Here is an 8,837-nt window from a genome sequence, read left to right on the forward strand (position 1 = left end):
GCAAAACGATAGCCAATCAATCGAAGAGCGCCTAAATTGCTTTTCGTAGAAAAGTTGATCAGCAGGTAGCTCAATTATCAAATACCAAAATGCAATTACAGCGGAAGCTTTAGCATTTCCTGCAGCAAATTATCCTGGCATCAGATTATAAAGGAAAGTCTTTTCCCATTGGAAGCGTGATGCGAATGCTACTATACGTTCGACCAACGAGTCCCAATAATGCGAAACGATCGATTCGTTAAGACAGAATGATTGCATCAGCGGTTCTTGATGAACCGGGTATTAGAAAAGAATTGAGAAGCCTTGATTGCAATTTTCTGTCAGTCGTTTTTCTTGCTTTTCCTCTCGATCGGGTCAGGTTTACAGGATTTTGTCGAGCGCCGTCGTTTCAACATCCACCGCTTCGGGCACTAAATTATTGACAGACAAACATCAACGATAACTTATGGAGTTTACGTTCCTACGATTCTCGGAAACTCTCTGTAATCTACGGTTTATATACGCTGATTAATATATCGGATATTTGTTGACTTTCATGAGAAGTTAAACTTGTGGAGATCGTGGGGAAGTTTTGATGATTACGTGTAGGATGTAGTATTTGAAGGAATATTTGAAGGAATACCTTTGATAAGGTGGGTTATATTTGAAAAGAATATAGTTGGAGTGATGAAGTGAGAGGTGTATGCAGCTTAGGCAAATGCTTGCACTCAGGGTACGTGTGTTAGCAAAAATTAAGATACTGCAAACCCTACCTTGCCCTAGTGCTTATAGGCTAAACCGTGCAAGATACGACTTTTTGTCATAGAAACAAACTTTCTTAGAATGACCCAAAACCCCCAGGAAAATTGTCAGAAGTTCCGAAACGTAGCTAATAAGGCTTTGAGGGGAGGATTGATGGAAAGTCAAAATACTATGAAAGCCTTGTCCTACCACTCACAGGCTAAACCGTGCAAGATACGACTTTTTGTCATAGGATTAAACTTGCTTAGAATGGGCCAAAACATCTAGAAAAACTGTCTAAAGTCCTGAAACGTAGCTAATAAGGCTTTGAGGGGAGGAGCGATGGAAAGTCAAAATACTATGAAAGCCTTGTCCTACCACTCACAGGCTAAACCGTGCAAGATACGACTTTTTGTCATAGGATTAAACTTGCTTAGAATGGGCCAAAACATCTAGAAAAACTGTCAAAAGTCCTGAAACGTAGCTAATAAGGCTTTGAAGGGAGGAGCGATGGAAAGTCAAAATACTATGAAAGCCTTGTCCTACCACTCACAGGCTAAACCGTGCAAGATACGACTTTTTGTCATAGGATTAAACTTGCTTAGAATGGGCCAAAACATCTAGAAAAACTGTCAAAAGTCCTGAAACGTAGCTAATAAGGCTTTGAGGGGAGGAGCGATAGCAGGTCCAAATACCACAAAACCCCTGACTTAGTGCTTACAGATCAAACCGTGCGAGATACGACATTTTATCAGAGAATCAAACTTTCTTAGAATAGGCCAAAACCCTCAAGAAAATTGTCAAAAGTTCCGAAAGGTGGTTAATAAGAAAGGAGGAGCGTCAGGAAGCCAAAGTACTATGAAACCTCGGCCCTAGTGCTCACAGGCTAAACCATAACAGATACGACTTTTCGTCACAGAACCAAATTTTCTTAGAATGGGCCAAAACCCCCATGAAAATTGTCAAAAGTCCCAAACAGTGACTAATAAAATGGAGGAGCGTCATGGAGTCAAAATACTAGGATACCACCTGCCCTAGTGCTCACAAGCTAAACCGTAGCAGATACGAATTTTTGTGAGAGGACCAAATTTTCTTAGAATGGGCCAAAACCCCCAGGAAAATTGTCAAAAGTCCCAAAAAGTGACTAATAAAATGGAGGAGCGTCAGAGAGTCAAAGTACTATGAAACCTCTTGCCCTAGTGCTCACAGGCTAAACCATAACAGATACGACTTTTTGTCATAGAACCAAATTTTCTTAGAATGGGCCAAAACCCCCAGGAAAATTGTCAAAAGTCCCAAAAAGTGACTAATAAAATGGAGGAGCGTCAGGGAGTTAAAATACTAGGATACCTCCTGCCCTAGTGCTCACAGGCTAAACCATAACAAATACGACTTTTCGTCACAGAACCAAATTTTCTTAGAATGGGCCAAAACCCCCAGGAAATTTGTCAAAAGTCCCAAAAAGTGACTAATAAAATGGAGGAGCGTCAGGGAGTCAAAGTACTATGAAACCTCTGCCCTAGTGCTCACAGGCTAAACCATAACAGATACAACTTTTTGTCAAAGAACCAAATTTTCTTAGAATGGGCCAAAACCCCCAGGAAAATCGTCAAAAGTCCCAAAAAGTGGATAGTAGAAGTTTTATGGGCAAAGGACCACCAAGGACCAAAACCAACTATGTAAATATGCTCACACATACACATTTGAACATTTGTACTATAATTGACATTACAACATTACAAGATTACAATTGGATCGCTTTGACGCACCCAGCCAAAAAATCAGGACTTAAAATGTTAAGCTCCCAAGCTAAATAATTCAAAGAAGCATTCGTCCACCTTTTACCGTTTCGTCATTTTTTTCTGTCCTGTTTTCATCGATCCTCTGTCCAGCCTTGATACAACTATACGGTGACCTCTGAACTCGAAAATCCTGATAAACCTCCTATCCCTCTCTGTCTCTCATCAGCTAATGCACGCGTGCACGTCCGGTTTGTCGGCTTCGGGGGCTCGCGTTGAAACGCAGACAGAGGAGAAAAAAAAAAGGATTCCGATTGTTTCGAGCGACCGGATCTTTTTCCCTCCGACCGGATAAGCCGGCAAAATTGGAATCCGAATGGCGGACAGATAGACAGAGACAGGAAGTCGGGGAGTTTCGGCGTTTTCCACGAGACTACGGGCGCGCTTGTTTACAGTATGATAACAGGGGCCAACGAACAGACCGATACGTGAAACGTTCCCGTGAATTGGAAGTATTGTATCAAGTAATGATCCCACCTGTTAATTAGCACGAAAGCATTGATCGAGGCTCGGATTCGATCCGTTTTACACGGACAATGGAAACGCGTTCGAGGGCCGGTAATTGTTTCGCGAACGATGGACGACGAATCGGAACGATTCGATATGTTTGTAAAATAGTAAGATTATGTTATCATGTTCGTTGTATGCGTGAACGCTGGTGATTTTCATGCTGGTTATAAAAGTAACTCATGGTATATTAAATTTAAAAAATAATATATATCAAATCATGTATTCATTCAAAATTGAATAATTAATATTCTTGACAGTTAAAGTTACATATTTATACATTCTACTTTTAGTAAATACATTAATTAATAGATTAATGCAGTCCATTCATTAAATTGTAAAATTAATTTAAAAAATGAATATATTTAATTTATATATTTAATTAATACATTTAATTCATGTATTTAATTAACACATTCAATTTATTTATTTAATTAATACTCTTAATTAATTTATTTAATGAATACTTATACTTAATTTACTTAACTAATACATTTAACTCATTCATTTAATTTAATTTAACTTAACGAACAACCACTATTAATTAATTAATGAAATAATTAAAATGAATTAATGAAAAATAAAATTTTTTTTACAGCAGTGTTATATAATTATTAATTAATTAAATTACTGTATAATTATATTATTATATAACATTATTTTATATCAATTAGAAGGAAGTGTAAACTAATAAAAAACAAAAGAAATCAGAGAAGTGAAAAATGAAAAAAAATAGTAAAAATGAAAAGTGGTAGGAATATTGAAAAGAGAAAAGGTTTCTATTTACTGACCAACTGTTACTATGATATAAATCATAGGTGTGGTCAATTCACGTAACCATTCTCCCTTGTTTCGGCTCTATTTTTGCCAATATTGCGAGAATTGCTAGGTTTCGACGTTCAGGGAGGTAAAACAACACAAAAGGCTGGTTGTAATTGCCTCCGACCAAAAGTCCTGTAACTTTGATGTTACACACATCGTCAATTTAGTACAGGGGGAGATTGACAAACTGCAATCATGGTTTATTTTTTTTTTTATAAAAATGTGATTGGTATTCTTATCGATTTTTGTGGTTTGAGAGGTTGGTGATTGAGAAATATGGTTATTTGGAAGAGCGGGAATTTGAAAATTTAGAAATTTGGAAGAGTGGGAAGTAGAAAATTTAGAAATTTGGAATTTTCATAATTTGGAAGTGTGGGAATTGGAAAATTTAGAAATTTGGTAATTTGGAAGAGTGGGAATTGGAAAATTTAGAAATTTTGAATTTTCATAATTTGGAAGTGTGGGAATTGGAAAATTTAGAAATTTGAAATTTTGGTAATTTGGAAGTGTGGGAATTGGAAAATTTAGAAAGTTGGATGTTTGATAATTTGGAAGTATTAGAATTTGAAAATTTAGAAATTTGGAAAATTAAAAATTTAGAAACCTAGAAATCTAAAAATGAAAAAACAAAAAATTTATCAATCTATCAATCCTATTAACTAAAAAATTTAAAAAGTAAAAAATTTCACATTTCCATCCCTCAGACTCCAAAAAATTAAAAAGTTTAATATGGTAACATAAAAATAGTGAAGTTCCGGAGCTTGAAAAAGTTGAAAAATTTGAGAATTCAGAACTATAGAAAATTTCATATGTCTATGTGATCGAGCAATCGATACTGAAATTTCCAGCTGAAAAGTTCGCGGTAGGAAAATATAATACCGAAACTGAATTCGACTCACGGAACAACGGAGTCGAATATCGGCAAATTCAAACAAATTTTCCAGCCAACGAAACCGTAGGAATGTAAAGTGAACAACAAAATTGAACCTATCAAGTCATTTCTCTAAAGAAATTACAGTATTTTTCGTTTTTGTTATTGGTAGAGTTGAACATTTAATATTTATAATTAAATACTGAATCATTTATCAATTGTATCAAAGTTTATCAGTGAATATACAATCACTTATTAATAAAATCAAGGTTTATTGATGAATACTTGATAATTTATTAATAATATTAAGGTTTATCATGAAACACTTAATCATTTATCAATAATATCAGTCTTATCAATGAACACTCAATAATTTGTCAATAATATCAAGGTTTATCATTGTTCACATAATCATTTATCCATATTATCAATATTTATCAATGAACATTCAATAATTTATTAATAATATCAATAATTATCACGGAATATTTAATAGTTTATCAATAATATCATTCATCATTGAACACTTAATTATGTATCAATGGTATCAGTACTTATGATCGAATATTTATATTTATATTCTATAAATCTGCAACTCCACAATTCCATAATTCCACAAATCCGCAATTCCGCAATTACGCTAATCTGCAATTCCAACGTCCCGCAATTTTGCAGTCCTGCAATTCCACGATTGTGCAATTCCGCAATTCCACGATTCTACAGTTTTACAATTCCATAATTCCATAAATCTGTAATTCCGCAATTGCGCTAATCTGCAATTTCACGATTCCGCAATTCCAACGTCCCGTAATTCTGCGGTCCCACAATTCCACGATTGTGCAATTCCGCGATTATGCAATTCCGCGATTATGCAATTCCACAATTCTACAATTTTACAATTCCATAAATCTGTAATTCCGTAATTGCGCTAATCTGTAATTTCACGAATCTGCAATTCCAACGTCCCGCAATTCTGAAGTCCTGCAATTCCACGATTGTGCAATTCCACAATTCCACAATTTTACAATTCCATAATTCCATAAATCTGTAATTCCGCAATTGCGTTAATCTGCAATTTCACGATTCTGCAATTCCAACGTCCCGCAATTCTGCAGTCCTGCAATTTCACGATTTTGCAATTCTGCAATCCTACAATGCCACAATTTTAAAATTCCGCAATTCCACAAATCTGTAAGTCTGCAATTCCACAATTCTACAACTCGACGATTGCACAATTCAACAATTCTACAATTTCGCAATCCCAGAAATACATAATTGTACAATTTTACAATTCCACAAATTTATAATTCTGCTGCTCGAGAAATCTGCAGTTCTGCAATTTAACAAATCCGCAAATATATAAATCTACTCTTATATGTTTACAATTCCAAAATTCCAATATTTAAAAAATCCAGAATCCAACAATTTTTAAATTTCAAGTATATAAAATTCAAAAATTTCAAAATTCCAAATATGTATTTGAAACTGTAAGAAATCTATAAATCTGAAGTCCCCAAGATTTAATATTTACGAAACCCGTATATTAGAAGCTTCCGTCTGATTTTTGATCCCCAATAAAGTCCTCGTACAGCCGAGTGCTCAAAGGATTAACAGGATTAAGATGATCGCGAATGTGAAACTATACAGGAACTGTCCCATGGCTAAAGTCTTACGGAGGCGAACGGAGCACAGAGGTTGCAGTCTCGATCGAACTTATATATCCGAGATGAAACGTAGCCAGCTTTGACTTTGACCAGCTTGAACCTAACCCACGGAGATTTCTTGTGGACTCTCGAGTCGATTGTTCGAACGTCGATATTTCAATAGCCGTGAGGTGAAGCACGCTCGGGATTCATTGGCGAAACTTCATTGTGAAAAGGAACGTGGCTCGGTTTTCCTGTTGGTGAACCACTGATCGAAATCGAAGTTCGTTCGAGGGTATTCGTTACAAATCACTCGTTCCTTTTAATGGCTCCACTGTTAATTAACACTTTGACGTCTGCCACTCGTGACTTCGATACCTGCACTTTTTATCCTTTATCCTATTTGTATTTGCCGAGTATCCAAAGGATTCTATTTCCGATCTTTCTTTGTTGCGAAAGAGAGCGTTTTGTTCGCTGGTTGTAAAGGAACAATTTGTTAAACGGACGCTTTTGTAAATGGTGGATGGAAAATTGATTCGTTTAGCGGAAAGAAACATTAAATTATACTGATTTGAAATTATAAATTATTATTAATATTGAGAATCTTTTTTGATTGTACTCTTTTTAATTTTATAGCATCGATGAGATAAATTATTAATTTGAAATTTTTTATTAGAAATGAATTTTTTTAATATTATGATGAGCAATGTATTATTATAAAATTGACTATTAAAAAGATATACAGTATAATAAATTATTATTTACTTGTAGTGATATAAATAATTTTAATCGTACACTGCATAATAATTTTATGACAAAAATAATTTTAATTTTTTAAATCCAATATTAATCACAGAATTAATTAATTAAAATTAAATGAATGACAGAAGAGTTAATCTTAGAACATTAAAAACTATGTGATGAGGGTATCAGTTACAAGTACAATTCCCAGAAGTGAAAAGTTGATCTAATTAATAATAATTTAATGAAGTAGTATTATATTCTATTGAAAATTTCACAGGGTTCTTCGTTGTTCTTTGTTTCCGCGGTTCTGTTATACAACGGCTAATTAATTCGCGTCAGAGTTTTAAAAGCACTTTCTGCTGCTTTAAATGACTGCTTTTAAATGGAACGGTTTTTATTAATTATTATTAATTAACTGATCCGTCAAATGGCCAGGGGAAAAAGTTTCTTAATCTGAAAGTAGAGTTTGTGTGTCTTCGTTAATTGTTGGGAGAAGATTTAATTAGCGTGAACGCGTGGTACTTTTTTTAGATATGTGATAAGTTCAAGTTTGTGTTTTATTTTTTATTGAGTTTGTTAGGTGTTTTGATTTACTTTGACTTTTTTGGTGGTTAGTGATGAACGTTGGTGTCATTGATTAATTATTGATGAGCTTTGATGCCATTGATAAATAATTGATATTGATGTTGTTGATAAATGATTGATATTGATGTTATTGATAAGTGATTAAATATTCGATAATAAGTACTGATTGATACATGATTAAGTGTTCAATGATGAATGATACTATTGATAAACGATTAAATATTCAGTGATAAGTATTGATATTATTGATAAATTATTGAGTGTTCATTGATAAGTATTGATAATATGAATAAATGATTATGTGAACAATGATAAACCTTGATATTATTGATAAATTATTGAGTGTTCATTGATAAGTACTGATACCATTGATACATGATTAAGTGTTCAATGATGAATGATATTATTGATAAGCGATTAAATATTCAGTGATAAGTATTGATATTATTGATAAATTATTGAGTGTTCATTGATAAGTATTGATAATATGAATAAATGATTATGTGAACAATGATAAACCTTGATAGTATTGATAAATTATTGAGTGTTCATTGATAAGTACTGATACCATTGATACACGATTAAGTGTTCAATGATGAATGATATTATTGATAAACGATTATATATTCAGTAATAAGTATTGATATTATTGATAAATTATTGAGTGTTCATTGATAAGTATTGATAATATGGATAAATGATTATGTGAACAATGATAAACCTTGATAGTATTGATAAATTATTGAGTGTTCATTGATAAGTACTGATACCATTGATACATGATTAAGTGTTCAATGATGAATGATATTATTGATAAACGATTAAATATTCAGTGATAAGCATTGATATTATTGATAAATTATTGAGTGTTCATTGATAAGTATTGATAATATGGATAAATGATTATGTGAACAATGATAAACCTTGATATTATTGATAAATTATTGAGTGTTCATTGATAAGTACTGATACCATTGATACATGATTAAGTGTTCAATGATGAATGATATTATTGATAAACGATTAAATATTCAGTGATAAGTATTGATATTATTGATAAATTCTTAAGTGTTCATTGATAAGTATTGATAATATGAATAAATGATTATGTGAACAATGATAAACCTTGATATTATTGATAAATTA

General features: G+C 33.0%; 1 protein-coding gene across 5 annotated transcripts in view; it reads right to left on the reverse strand.

Moving 5' to 3' along the window:
* The window catches only part of LOC100876010 (furin-like protease 1), a 394,431-nt gene that overhangs the window by 125,394 nt on the left and 260,200 nt on the right, over positions 1-8,837 (reverse strand). The gene's annotated exons all lie outside the window — the stretch shown is intronic.

The sequence above is a fragment of the Megachile rotundata genome, chromosome 8 (genome assembly GCF_050947335.1).
Source record: "Megachile rotundata isolate GNS110a chromosome 8, iyMegRotu1, whole genome shotgun sequence".
Lineage (NCBI taxonomy): Eukaryota > Metazoa > Arthropoda > Insecta > Hymenoptera > Megachilidae > Megachile > Megachile rotundata.